We start from the raw sequence: 15,399 nt of genomic DNA, 5'->3' as shown, positions 1-15,399 counted from the left end.
TGTCATTTACTTGCATGGATGTCCCATTAAATGTTTTCCATTTCAGGGATTTATTCAAACTACCGTATATCATAAGCATTTTTAATGAGAATAATGCCTGAATTGGTGTGTGTGCTAATCACCTTGTGGTTACCCCTGCTGTCAGTCCTTTGACTCAGACCGCGCCATTAGTAAGTCAGGTTTCCACTGTCGTGCAGAGAGCAGCGAGGAAGATCACAAACCCATTCAGCCTTTTCCTCAGTACGATCAGACTCTGGCTGGAGAAGCTTAATGAAATCAGAGCCTGATGCTTTAAAGCAGAGTAGCAGTAAAAGGATAATCCCTAATGCTTCAATGCTCCACACACACACACACAAATATACATGAGAACACACACTCACCTGTGGTATCTCTCATTGATTTCCATCTTCTCAATTGCCCAGCATTAGATTTCTCTTTTGGCTCAACGTTCATAAGAGACAAAGCAAAGGAAGCAGCACGACAAAAGGCCACGTAAATGTAAATGTGTCTCATGATCGAGCACGATGACTACCCCACTTCACCAAAACACCCTGCGCATTTCATTGTGTTTGCATGACTTGTTGGAAAGTGAGAGCGAAAAGTGCAGCAAAAAAAACAAAAGAAGTTCTCTGCTTTTAAGCCGAGTGTTTGAGAAATGCTCTCTTCTCCTCTCACTCGCCTGTCTGGGCTTGTAGAGCCAGTTAATGATTCACACTGGGAACAAGAGGTCCACAAAGGCTTGCAGTGATACAGCAGAGGAGACTGTTATAGAAAGCTAGGTGTGTGGGAGGGAGAAGTCCACTCTGTCCGTTTCACTCAGCCGCTCGTTCTTTCTCTGCTGCACGTCGCTGACATCAGTGGAGAGCGAGAGAAAAGAAAGACAGTAAGTGTGCAATTGTGCGTGTCTGACCTCATGATGCTTCCATGCAAGCTGTTCATGTGGGCAGGTAAATCACACAGAGGATTTGAGACTGGAAAAAGGTTGAGGAGTTGTTTACAGCAGCAGATAGGAGTGTGTGTGTGTGGGGGGGGGGCTTTGTAATGGTGACTAAGTGTGCTTTTGTGTGTCCGTGTATAAATAACATTGTACAAGCACATGTATGTGTACAGTATGTGATCTGTAAAGAAGCTTTTTTTGCATTTTTGGTCATTTTTGTGTTTTCAAACACTGAATTTATTTTGGATTTTCTCTCTTCCACACACAAAGTAAATATCCAAACAGGCCCAAACAGACACAAGCAAACTGTACTTTGAATAGATGATGCTGGTAACACCAACAAGCTTGTGGAATACTTCTGGTTGGATATTTGACCACTCTTCTTGGCAGAACTGGCTTTTAAGCATAGTTAGAAATGTTGAGTGGTTTGCGATCGGTGCTTTGGGAAGGCTGTCCAAGAAACTTAACGTTAGCCAAACTCAGCTTTTACATGTGTTTGGGATTATTGTCCTGTTGTGTTGTTTTAACCATCGAGCTTTTGTTTTCATGTGAAGTTCAAGAACTGGAAGGTAGAGTCCTCCATCATCACTATTCCAGCTGGCAGCAAAACAACCCCAGAGTGTGATGCTACCACCACCATGCTCGACAGTGTTTTCAGGTTTAAAGTCTCACCTTCACTCCTCCAAACATACAGGTTGTCATTGTGACCAAATATCTCAATCATAAAACATTTTGTTCCTCCCTGTGGGCAGGTTCTTTTTTTCTATAAAAGAAGCGTTAAGAGTCCAAAATGACCATGAGACCATGAAACGACCACAACTGAATGTCTCTAAGGCCCGTTTTCTCAACACTTACATGCAGGAACATTTTCAGTTTTACGAAACAAAAGTTTATGAATGTCATTATAGTGGGACTTCTGTCAACACCTGATTCATAGAGCATTATATGGATGGACTCTTTGTGCCAGTTCAGAGTATTGAGTGTAAAAAAAAAGGTTCCTCTGTGAAATCACAATGTCACCAAAACCAAACAAGGATTTAAAACCAGGAATTATTATTATGTTCTTGGATATTAATGAAAACCTCCTAATACACAGGAAATAACTGTCTTAGTGTGAGGAGTTAACTGGGAAAGTTTCATGATGACATCTTACATTTAAAATTCACTTTCAGTAGCTGGAATCACATCCTCTGAACGATGAGCGGAGGCATGAGGGAGTATGAACTGGTGCTGCGGTTTGGGGAAGGCCTCAAAGGGGACTGGCGAAGGCTCCCGGGCCCGGCAGAACCCCATGTACTAATGAGAGGTGAATGAAGGAAGGTAGGAGGAGAGAAGAGGAGAAGAGAGGGGAAAGGGGGGGGGGGGGCATGAAAATGACAACAGCAGGTATTGGAGAAGGAGGCATACATAGTCTGAGGTTGGAAGGGGCGTGAAGGAGGAGTGGTCCCGCTCCTGTAATTCAGACAATATCTCCACTTAAAATGTTGTGAAATTATGAAATTGACTGTTTTTTGTCTTGTTTTGTTTTTTCAGTAATTATCCTGTTCCATCCTACTTCATTTTACCGTGTATATTACCACATGGTCATTTAAAAGTATATTTTGTCCGTGGAGCCATTTCTCTGGGTGCTTGTGTTTTTTCCACATCTTTTCTTTTGCTTTTCCCCGTTCCTATTTGCCTTCATTCCTCTTTTCCCAGGTTTCACCTTCAGATTGGTTGCCTCTCTTCCAGCTCTCGTATTGATGACACAAAAAGAAACATTGTAACCTTACCTTGTCATTCTTTGCCACATTTCAGGGATAACAAGCAATGTAACGGGAAAAATAAATATGGGTTTTGTGTAATAATGTATTTGATTCAGTCCGTCTCAAATAACAGTAAAGTAAGATGTTTTTGAGCGTTTCTTTCTATTTTAATATTCAGGCATACTCTTGTCTCCTGGTGCATTAAGTCTAATCTTCCCTCTCTTATTGATGTATTTTTGGTTTCCTCTACATTTCACATTTTTATTTGACCCACTAGAAATGTAAAAATAATAATTCGAGTCGACTTAATTTCCTTACATTTCTAATCTGATGTTATCTGATGTATCTAATCCAAGATGCATCAGTTAACATCTGGCCTTTTAGAAAGCTCTACAGGCGTTATACAGAGTATACACAGAAATAGTTTTGAACACACGTGCATTAGATTTACATTACAGGAAATACAGACTGTGGCACATGTTGCTGTAAAATCAGTTTCCCGACAGCATCAAACATGACAGCCGTGCATACGTCTGTGGAGGACAGTGTTTGAAAGAAAGGTGTGAAAGAGGTAATTGTTATTTTATTGTGTCAGAATAAAGGTTTACTGTGATGGAGAGGCCAAAAGATTTTCATCACCTGAGCCGTGCACGCTAAATATCCTCACAGCCTTTTAACGCTTTATTTCATCTTTATGTTATTTTCCTCCGTCTTTGTCTTGTTGCTTTTCTTCCGAGCCACTTTCTGCACATTCATCCTTACTGCTCCTTGATCCCCTCGACTCTCCCTCCCCCTCCTTCACATCTCCTACTCTGTTTTCTCATCCTCCAACCATCAGGTTTCTCTCTCGGGGTGAAGCAGGGGAGCACACCTTTGGATTTCTGAAGGACTGACAAAATTTGTGTAAAAATGTCACTCACCCCTTGCCACATACTGTAAACTCACTACACTGTGAAGCATCACATATGCACACCAACCACCTTCAGAAACATATCCTATCCTAAAATGCTTTAATGGCTCCAGAGTTGAATAGTTTGGTAAGGAAAGATAAACTACACATCTCTGTTGGTTTGCCTCACAGAACATTACATTTAGCAAATTTGAGCGCTAGTACTACGCTTGTAGTTTGTCTCCCTTTAATAGACTCACCAGCTTTCTTGGCAGTGATACTTACCTTATTGCCTCTCTGGTGGTTTGATGCCAGGCGCCGGTTTTTCAGCCTTATTCATTGTATGGCTACATTAGAATACATCGAAGCCAAAATAATGTGTTTATGAATGCCAATGTATCATCAGTGAGTACAGTAATTTTACACAGCCAGAAAGATAATAAATAGAATTTAAGCCATTGAAAAATTTCTAATAATCTCATGTTTAATACTTTCATAAGTGTGATTAGAGATCAAGTGCAAACACTGTCACAGCAGCACAGGTGGGTTTCTGTCTTTTTACAACGCCTTTGTTTATTTAACTCTCCAAGTATCCAGTGACAGTGGCTTGGCTTTCACAATGACCCTGCTGAAGCAGCAATCATTGTTAGTCCCATTAATCATGAAAATGTCTTTATATGACATGTATAAAAGTTTGCATTCAAAAAGCATCATCTTGATGACACAAAGGCAACTTGTATCTGTTTATTTGTATTTTGTTTGGTATGTTTTCCTGCCAACATAACAACAAACAAACAGCTGATTCAAAATATTTTTTTTGACATTTATTCAAAAAAGAAAATGTATTTGTATTTTCAAATATTTCAAATAGATTTTAGAATTGAAAGTCTCAGTAGGCAGAAATCTAGAGATGTTTGAACATGAGCGCGTTTTGAATGCATATAAAAACGTGGTATTCAAACCTCATGCATCACTCTTTACAACAATCACCTCATCTGGCAATTGGACAAAGTCTCCCATCACATGCCAGGTTTTCCAAGGCCTGAGTACAGAGCATAGAGGAGGCCACTCTCAGACCTTACAGTATTCTGATCACTGCTGCCAAAAACATGCTAAACCACTACTGGAAAAAAATCAGTTGCAATAAAGCTGTATGATATGATAAAGATAGAAAGGTACTGGCAGCACACAGTTAGCTGGCTTCGAGAACAGAGGACAACGTTATAGGAATGCCTACACTGCTGCTTTATTTTACTTCACTTTACAATGTCAAAACAAAGCCACAGCATTACAGGCAGCAGAGAGCAGCAGGACACAGTTATCATAACCTACTTCAACCTGTTACTAAAGGAAAGCAGTCTGGAGATTCTCTAATGCCATCATATCATAACAGGAAGCCGCTACCTCGCAGTGCCATACTGTGCTATAACTGAACCACAGGGTCCTTGACATTTATTGAGGTAAGTGTGTAGCAACCATATTGTTTTGTAAAAGCAGAGATACTGAAAACAAAGACACTGGGATAAGAATCTCAATGATTTCTGTTAGTATTTATTGTTAGTTTAGACTAGGCCAAAGTAAAGAGTCATGCCTTATGTGATTATTTCAGTTATTTCATTATTGATGGGTTTATAACAAGGTCAATTGTTTCTGGAACTAATGTATTTTAAACAAAGCAGATTAATATCACATACTCAGCTGTCTCGATGAATTAATATTCTGTAAATTTGATGTTTTCTGTTGAACACTTTGAGTGACATTGAACATCTCTCCTCATTATCCAGGGAGAACCTTTTAATTTATGAAATTAAAAACAAGAGTAGTTTAATGAACTTGTGTATCTGCTCTGACTTCCAGCACGTGACTAATGATTATCGGTGACTTAATGTCGGGAAGCTCTGCAGAAGTTGATGTTATCTTGGCGTGCACATCACACAGATGACCTCTGGATAAATCCTCATCAGCCACATGCTCTGCGATGTGCTATAAAGCTTGAGGTCATCACACTAATGCAGTATCATAACATGCAAATGAGTTCAATACCCACCAGTGAGAGTCAGTAATGGTGTGTAAAACCTATGGACTGTAAAGTATTGCAGACAGCCACTCTGCCTCCTTCAAAAGTAACGGTGGGAGGAAATCAGTTTGTTGCTGATGGTCATGAGGGTTTTGACCCATATCATCATCATCATCATCATCATCATCACCTTCAGCACTGTCACATCTAGCACTGTCCTCCTCATCATCATCATCATCATCCTCCTTTCTATTCTGGCTTAAATCACCTATTCAAAAGAGAGTTTGGGGGCTAATAATGATGTTCAGTGGTACAGTACACGCGGCCCCTTTGTTTCATGTCTTTCAGCATAAAAAGACAATGTAACGACCTCACCTGAGAGCAGAAAATAATGTTCTGCTTAACTGCCAGATTAGATGAGGTTTCATTTGAATCTCAATTGAGGCATAAAAACAGAGGGAGGGAGGTGAAAAAGAAAGTTGATTTGTGTGTAGAGGGGCTGGATTGATTAAAATGTTCCACAAAGAGGGACTGCAACGAAGGTGAAGGTATTGACCTCAATCTAATCCTGAGCTAATTGCTCAGGGAATGGAGGAACTGAGTGTGAATGCACAAAGCCCTGCTGTCTTCATCTGACCCTAAAACACTGAGCAAGTCTGAGAGGTCTTTGGGTTAAAAACACATTTGAAAGTTTGAGGAAATCTTCCCCCGTCTGCTGCTTTTTCTCTCGCAGTTTGTCTTAGAGAGGAGAAAACAGCTGGCGTGAATGTATCTGTGTGTGTGTGTTTGTATGAGCGTGCTGCATGCGTGACCTTCCATGCCGATTGCAAATAGAGGAGAGAAAGCAGTAGAGTGCTGCCGAAGCAATCATGAGGCAAAAGAGCCTGTGGAACTGCAAACACACCCGTACAATCACAAGCACGCACACACACTCCTCTGAGCCAGAGAACATATGGGCAAACAACACGAAATGCTAGCTATTCAGTCCTAAATTGAGGGCCAGCTGTGGCACACTGACAAGGTGGATATTTCACTGTGGGCCTGCACTCCTCTCTATTAAACTAACTTATGGAGTCATTTAATGTGGCTCAGAAGTGGCTCGGGGTGCTGGTGCTGGTGGAAGAGGGGGAAGCAGCCACAATGGCTTTCTGAAAGCATAGCATAGCATGCATTCCTGATTGCAGTGAACTAAAAGTATTTTGTTATTATTATTACTTGTTCATTTTTTATTGAATTATTTCTATAAGCCCAGCTTATCCTCAACACAAGAAATGCAATTTAGAGAGTTTACACAAACACCGTTACAACAAATGTTGGGTGCTTGATAATTTAAATACCGCTTGAAGTCAGTTATGTTTTCTAATCACTTATTTTTAATTACTAATAACCATCCAATCCAATATGTAACAGACTGGCCACCTGTCCAGGGTGCATCCCGCTTATTGCCCTATGGTAGTTGGGATAGGCTCCAGACCCACCACCATCTCAACGGCGAATGGATGGATGGATGGACGAATGGATGTATAGATGGATGGATGGAAAGATGGATAGACGAATAATGGATGGATGGATGCATGGATGGAGGACCAGATGGACGGATGGATAGACAGATGAATGGACAAATGGATGGATGGACGAATGATGGATTGATGGACAAATGGATGGATGGATGGACAGATGGATGGATCGATGGACGGATGGAGATTGGATGGATGGACGGACTGTCTGTCCTAGTCTCAGTTCTGATCGAGGATGATTTAGCATAACCCAACAATTTAATGACAATGGGGGATTTTATGCAATGGTAAAGTTGCAGAGTCAGTGATGTTTTGCTTTCTGTCATATCTGTGCATGCCCATTACAAAGTCAGAGAGAGACTTTTACTAAAAAACTCAATTATGTTACAATATACCAGTAGAGCAGAACTACTGCAGAGCTTAAATCTCATTTTCTTCTTCAGAAATGTGTTTTTAATAGTCCTGAAAAGTAATGAAGGAAAAAAGTGGCATGGCTTGTCAAAAGCGGTGTCGTTAGATATATATTTTACTGCGGCGTGACCTTCTCAACGCTCTGCCTACTCTATGTGAGTAAAAGGAAGTTGACGTTTATGTAAAAGTCTTTTTATTCTCATGTATTGTCCTGTCCTTGTATAAGCTGTTATTTAGTTGCCGTTTTGTTTAGTAGTCATTTGGGTTTCAGTGAAGTGCATCCATCAACATGACAGGAAATACTGGAAACATGAACAAAGGTCTCTGACAATCACTTTCCATCAATTTCACCCATTTTGATCCCATTATTTACTGTATTGTTTCCTCTTTGTGGGGGTAATTTTCTTCATATCACACAAGAATCTGTATATCTGTTGGTGACCTGCAATTTTCCACTTTGACAGGCGTCAAAAAACTGTACCATAACTATAACTGTATTGATATAGACAGTAAAAGCCAGTAAGAAATCTCTTATACTACTGACTTAAAAAATAGATGTCACGGCCAGCGGGGCGAGCCGTGTGTAATTTATTAAAGGACCCAAGACGCAGGCACTAGTGATGTGAGTGGACTTTTATTGAGGAGGATGACGTACAACAAAAGGCAAAGGATGGCGAGAACAGAATTGAAAAAACCTAACTGGGAAAACTAAGAATAAAACACCTGGAGACACAAACGGAGATGCAGGGAGACGTAGACAGATGCAGGGGGAAACACAGGATGACAGAGGGAGATTACACACAGGTGGGGAACACAGCTGGAAGTAATTGACGAGACGAGACAAGGGAAGCAAAACTGAATATACTCACATAAGACACGGACCTTCACAATAAAACAGAAAACAGGAAACAAGAAACAACTACACAAAGACGCAGAGTAGACACAGAACTAAACCTACACTAAACATGAGACACCAAACCTAAGAACGAATCCCTTAACAAGAAGAAACAGAAACATAGAATTCTAATAATAATCAACAAAGCACAAGAATCAGAATACAATCCAAAATTAAACCAAAACATAGGAACTCAAAATGCTGGGTCAAAATGACCCAGAACCGTGAGAATAGAGCCAATTATCTAGATATGAAACAACCAATAAGTCAGCGAGTTTTCAATAACGAACAACTGACTTCTTCTTAGCACTGATATGATGTGCCATCTTCCTTAAAACTCATTGTTACTGATTATTCATTGCTTTAAGCCGAGCATTTAGTTCTTTGCTTTTGACTGCGAGTTCTACGTTTGCCCTTTATTCTGTTGGAAGCTGCTGCTGCTCTGTTTAGCTGCCTTAATTCATGTCTTTTGGGATGTGTGAAAAAAAATCTGAACAATCTGAGTCACACATTTTAAAGCCAGTGTCAAAAACTTTTGTCTGAGGAAAACAACTTTCCGCTTGACATTCTCCAGCTCTTGTGCATCGAAATTGTGTGTTTGCTGAATACTTCACTTTCTTCTGTTATCGTCCCTTTCATGAAGTATCTGTTTATCGTCTGGCTCCACTGTAACTAATGTCCTCGTTCTACTAACATGACACTTGCTATACTGCATTCTCCATCATGATAGACAGCACACACCCACATGAGTGCACACTCGTGCGATGTGTAGCTTGCAGGCATCAAAACACCATATGAAGGAAAAAAACTGGCGTCACCAGCAAAAAGAACCTGCCCCCTATGCTGGGCTCATGATTCCAAAATAAATCTGAGTGAGAAGGAGATGATGCAAAAAAGAGCTATTTGGCCATCTGTGGACTCGATCTTCAGATGTTGAAATGTCAGTGAGAGCAAAGAAAAACATGAACTCCACAGGGGAACAGTTGGTGAGCAAGGGCAATGTTTATCCCGAAGGAGACTTTGATAAAAATAAGCCTTTCTATTACGAAACAGACTGCAGCATCCCGTCTCATATAGAGATCAGTGCATAAAGCATCCATCAGAGTGTTTTCAAGATTTACTGTGTGACCTGCACTTTGGTCTGTTTGGTTCTGACCTCCAGGCTGCTGTAATTGACCCTGTGCACGAGAAAATGCTAACTTCCTGGTTTGAGACCGGATGTGGGGTTGTACATTTCCGGTAGCTTTACTTTGCGGTCAATCGCTACTGTGAAGATATATCCTCCAAAATCATGTCCAAAACTCGAAAAAAGGAAAGATGGCGTTAAGTTACAAAGAGCAGAAGGTGGGAACACTCACCGCTGTTCTGTCATGAAAAATCTAATGATCAATTTTGACGTTTAAAGCGTTTAGATCGATCAGTTGTTTACATCACTCAACACAAGCAGAACTGCATCACTGCAGCAGAAGACACCTCGTCCACATTCAGAAGCACATCTCTGTATAATGACTGGTCTCATGATTTAAACAGGCAAATGTTCAGCGTTCAAACTACAGCTGAAGAACAGTCAAACCAGATGTTTCCCGTTATGTCGATATCAGCTAGTCAAGTACACACCTACACAGCATGTTAACAAACCGTGAAAAAAGCCACACAAAAAATGAACGACTGCTTGTAACGGTTTCTATACATTAGTATGTACGAAGGGTATGTTGTGACTTACCTTCAAAATTACAGCGGTCCCTCGCTATAACGCGGTTCACCTTTCACCTCGCTGTTTCGCAGATTTTTTTTTAGTGCAAGTTTGCATGCTTATTTTTTTTTACATCACATTGTGTCCTGTGTCCTGATCGCTGCAGACGATCTCCTCCGTGACGTCTCTCCTGTACAGTACAGAATCGCTGCATCGATGCTAGCAGTGTGACTCTGAGGTGCAGCGCTGTATGTCCACGATGTCCACCAAACGTTTTGCACCATCAAAAAATAAAATTGGCTACTTGATTTCACCTCTCGCTGGTTATTTTTAGAACATAACACCCGCGATAAACGAGGGACAGCTGAGAAACCTAACATTTGAATCCCTTTTCTCTTTTGCTCTGAGGCGCGGGGAAAAATATCGACAAGTCGATGAACATCATTTACAGATATATTGGGTAAATGCCCGACACATCTATAGAAATGTAAATCGCCGCTTGATTCATTCATTTGCAAAACTTGTTTTGGACCGTAAACAAGGCGCGAATTGGACACCGGAAACAAAGCTCCCCACAGGAGTTTCCGCACCAGAAGTAGCATATGCTAACGTGCACATAGTCAATACTCCACACGAGTCCATGAGATCAGGACTTTGAGCTTCAGTCTTTCGGGTCATTTCTTCCTGGTCGTGCTGAGCTGAGTGGCACTTGGCATTTTATGCCCGTCAAACTCTTTGATCGTTGGAATTTTTCATAAATTTTACTAAAGAAATGGAAACAAACCCTATGATTTTGTGACAAAGTGCCTAAGCATGCAATTTAAAATAGTTTATTTGCTAAGGTGCTACAGACACCGTTTCATCCTATAAGTTTGACTCCTCTTTATGCTTAAATGATTCACAGATCAGTGATATTAACAAAGGAAGGAACACAAAAGAGCTGAACTGAAAATGAGTCGAAAACCAGCCAGTGTCCAAAGAAAAACTGCAGAAAACCTAGCAAACCTTTGCTCAAGACCACTTTAACAAACTAATCCATAGTCTGGCTCCTTGGAAAATATGAAAAAGCAGTGGTTCAAGACTTTTGAGCAGCACTGTTCAAAACAGTCAAAATAAGCAGCAGCAACTAGTTTTGCACTGAAAATCTGATGTGATGATTTTGTTGATTAATAGATTGTTTGCACTGCAAACTGTTTAAATGTGTTAATATTAAAAATTCCCAGAGTTATTACATAGAATTTAAGTGTACTAAATCATTTCCTGCTTATTTTATTTCGATCAGCCACCAAAAGAGTAACCACAATCTGGATTACATGGTAGAGTCTTACCAAACTGATGCTGTCTCCATATCTAATCTGCACAGAAGTTGGGATACAGTGTTCAGTATGATCATCATTTTGAGGATCTCCTACTTCTTTTTCAGCGATGTTGTTCTGCCATATCAGGAGACACGATTCACTCGATCCGTGATGATCCACGAGATGCCTCCACCGTCAAACATAAACACAAGGTCGATACTTCCAATCTGTCACGGAGTACAAGTTTAAACCTCACGTGGACGTTTCAGATGATTTTTTAATCTTTTTAAACGAAGGGTGGAAGAAGGTCAGCTTTTGATTTCATTAAATTCTCCAACACCTGAATTTTTAAAGATTCCTGAGTGTTTTTTTCACTTTGTCCTTCTCTTTTCCCCCCTACACCTCCTCTGTTCTCCACAGTCTGTGACCTTTGAACAACCTCCTCCATCTTGAGGGTTTGATCCTGTCCCGGCCTGTCATTACATACCTGGGGGGTTGACTGTCCCGTACTGCAGGAACATGAGGCGGCCCTAAACCCAAGCCATCTGGATATGCTGCATTTCCCAAAAGTATACAGTTTGACTCGTGCTTTGTCTTTTCCTCAGGTGCCTCATACATCGTGCACTTTACTCTTGTGTTTTCAATGTCATCAGCTCTGTGAGTGATGACAGGGCAGCCAGCAGAGAATCGTTCTCTTCCTCTTTTCCATTTTACTCTGATTTTTTCCTCCAATTTATTGCTCAATCTCCAGGCTATAGAGCATCCCAGACTGGACGACCATCTGCTTATTAAATTCTACAAAATACAGAAAGATTTTTTCTGTCTGTCCATCTGTCATTGAAGACTCTTGTCTTGGTGCATTATCCTCCACTCTTTGACCAAAGAAGTGCCAAGGGTCATTTTCAGAAATTGTTTGTACAGGAAACGAGCAGTGAAATGCTTTTATTAGTCTTGATAACAGGATAAGAAGCTGAATTTTTTTTGTCATTCTCAAATGGAAGAGCTCTCAAAACTCCTGTGTCACATACCTGGGCTTATTATTATGAGCCCATCAGCCTGCTTTGAGCTTGAATTTTCAGAAGCGAGTTGTATCCCTTTCTCTCTCCTGCTCTGCTTTTTTTGGCCTAATTTATGTCGTAAGAAAAGGTAAAAGATGAAGAAAACGTCCTATGAATCCTCTGTAGTAATCAGTGGGGAACCTTCACATGGATGTTGTCCATTTTCCAACATGTCCTTTTAGGGATTATGCTGAGCTGATGTAAGACAGGCTTTTCAAAACAAACACATCTGGCTGCTGCTGATTAAAGTGCACACCGTTATCCAAATAAGGGATAACTTTGGAAAGGAGACGCTCACTGCAGCTGCTGATGGTAGTTTGGATCGTGCATTACATCAAACTATTGGCTACGGTCGAGGAAGCATTTAAGTGTTATGATGAACAGTCGAACCTGTAGGTTATTTTAAGCCAAATCATTAGGCTACATTATACATCAAAATGTGACAAGAAATAAAGATTTAGGATCTATCAAACTTTAATTTCAGAATGAGAACTATGGGAGAGAACTGTACAACTGCATCTTTATGCTGCTCAACCAATATAGACATACAGTAAAACAGCGGTCCCCAACCCCCGGGCCTCGGACTGGTACCGGTCCGTGAGTCGTTTGGTACCGGGCCGCGAGAGTTGAGGCTCAGGTGTGAAATGTATAGTTTTCAGGGTTTTTATCGGTTTTCAGCGTTATTTTGTTATCGTTTTTATCATTTACTCGGTTTTCCTGGGTCTTTTCACGTGTGTTATGAATAAATTTTCTTTTTTTTGGTACCGGTACTAGTTTTATTTTGTTGTATTTATCCGCGACCAGTGTTGGTCAAGTTACTTGGAAAAAGTAATCAGTAACTAATTACTAATTACTTCCCCAAAAAAGTAATCCCGTTACTTTACTGATTACTTATTTTCAAAAGTAATTAATTACTTAATTACTTTAGTTACTTTTTAAAAACATGATTTACAACCTGAATAGGTGATAAAGTGATAGATCTTTCAGCCCAATTCTACTTTTTCTACATAATCCATCATACAAAATGTAATCAGATGGAAAAGTCTCTTTTTTTAACTTGTTTTATTAGTTTTAATCTTTTAACTTTATGCATCAAGCAAAAATGTAATTATATGCAACATTCTCTGACTGGAAGAAATTAGTTTAACATTTAAACCTTTTTTCTGCACATTCCAGCACATAAAATAAAATATGTTTTGTGTTTACACTCAGTCTTTCAAATAGATGCAAGTGAAACACAGCAGAAAATAAATAAAGTCAAAGACTCAGCGGTCCTGTTGCTCTATTTTCACCTGTAAAGCAGGAGTGGGGTAGGCGGAGGTTTACCCTGGTGCAGGTGTGCTGCGGTCAGTGGAAGAATCCGCGAGTTTCTCTGTGAGTTTCCCATCACGTCGTAGCTACTCGGTGCTTGTTGGAAGTTTAGGGGTTTTTTCGCTGTAAAAAGAAGTTTTCTTCCCACGCACAGCGGACACTAATGTTTTTGTCTCTTTTTATGGAATCAAACTCAAAGTAAGGTCAGTACTTCCACGCTTTAAACGCTGCACGCTCATACTCTCTCTGCACTCGATATATGATCCACTGTTGATCTGCACACAGCTGTTGTCACGAACGTCGCACTCGCTTACGTCACTGTCGTGAGACATTCTCGCAAAAAAATCACGGTTTTAGTAACGCAGTAACGCAGCGTTCCTACGGGAAAGTAACAGTAATCTAATTACCGTTTTTGCAATAGTAATCCCTTACTTTACTCGTTACTTGAAAAAAGTAATCGGATTACAGTAACGCCCATCTCTGACACGTTAAAGGCTGGTCCGTGAAAATATTGTTGGGCATAAACCGGTCCGTGGTGCAAAAAAGGTTGGGGACCGCTGCAGTAAAACACAGCTACACAAGGGTTGATAGCGCAGCAAGAAGGTCAAATCCACTGATTGGCTGAAAAGGCTGTGGAGTTTGTGCTTTCCTGCGTGTGCGTGCTACTACAGTCCAAAGACATGCATGTGGCTCCAGCCCTGCTGCAACCCTAAACTGGATAAGTGGAAGGAAAGATGTCAGAAATATGAAGAAATATTGAGACCTGGTGATTATGGAGTCCATTTGAGATCTATGGAGGCCATTGTCATATTCAAAAAACCAGTTTGCGATGATTTGAGCTTCGTGTTATTCTGCTGGAAGCAGCCATCAGAGGATGGGTACACTGTGGTCATGAAAGGATGGACATGTTCAGCAGTAATACTCAGCAGGCTGTGGTGTTTAGAAAATGATCAGTTTGTACTAAAGAGTCCGAGGTGTGGCGAGAAAATATCCCCAACACACTTACGCCAACAACTATTGCTACAAGGCAGAGTTGTTTACATCAGATTCTGACTCTAACATGTGAATGTTGCAACAGAAATTGCGACTGATCAGACCAGGCAGATTTTTTCTGCTCTTCTTTTGTCCAACTTTGGTGAGCCTGTGCCAGTCTCAGTTTCCCGTTCTGGCTAGAATGGTTACTGTTACTCTTGCCTTCCTTCCTCCTGCCTTCATGTTGAAGCACCAATTGTGGTCTGCTGGTGTAGACCATCTCCTTGAAGGTTTTTAACAGAGCCCTGCCGCTCACTGGATAGTTTCCTTTTTCAGATCATTCTCTGTAAACCGTAGAGATGGTTGCATGGGAAAATCCCTGCAGATCAGCAGTTTCTGAAATACTCAGACCAATCCGTCTGGCACCAAAAACCATGCCACGTTTAAAGTCACAGCCATGTAATTGGCTAATTAGATATTAAACAAGCAATTAACCAGGTGTATGGCTAATTAAGCGGCTGATGTGTTTAAATAGAAACTGAATGACTAGCACAAGACACATGAAACTAACCTCAGCAGAGAACTAGGACAAAGACAGGAAGTAAAACAATAGAAGAAAAGCAAAGAAAATAATTACCAAAATAAAGCAGGAACTC

The sequence above is a fragment of the Rhamphochromis longiceps genome, linkage group LG7 (genome assembly GCF_057381845.1).
Source record: "Rhamphochromis longiceps isolate RC_006_pf linkage group LG7, R_longiceps_female_GT1.1, whole genome shotgun sequence".
Classification (NCBI taxonomy): domain Eukaryota; kingdom Metazoa; phylum Chordata; class Actinopteri; order Cichliformes; family Cichlidae; genus Rhamphochromis; species Rhamphochromis longiceps.
Note: the sequence above shows the minus strand (reverse complement) of the source record.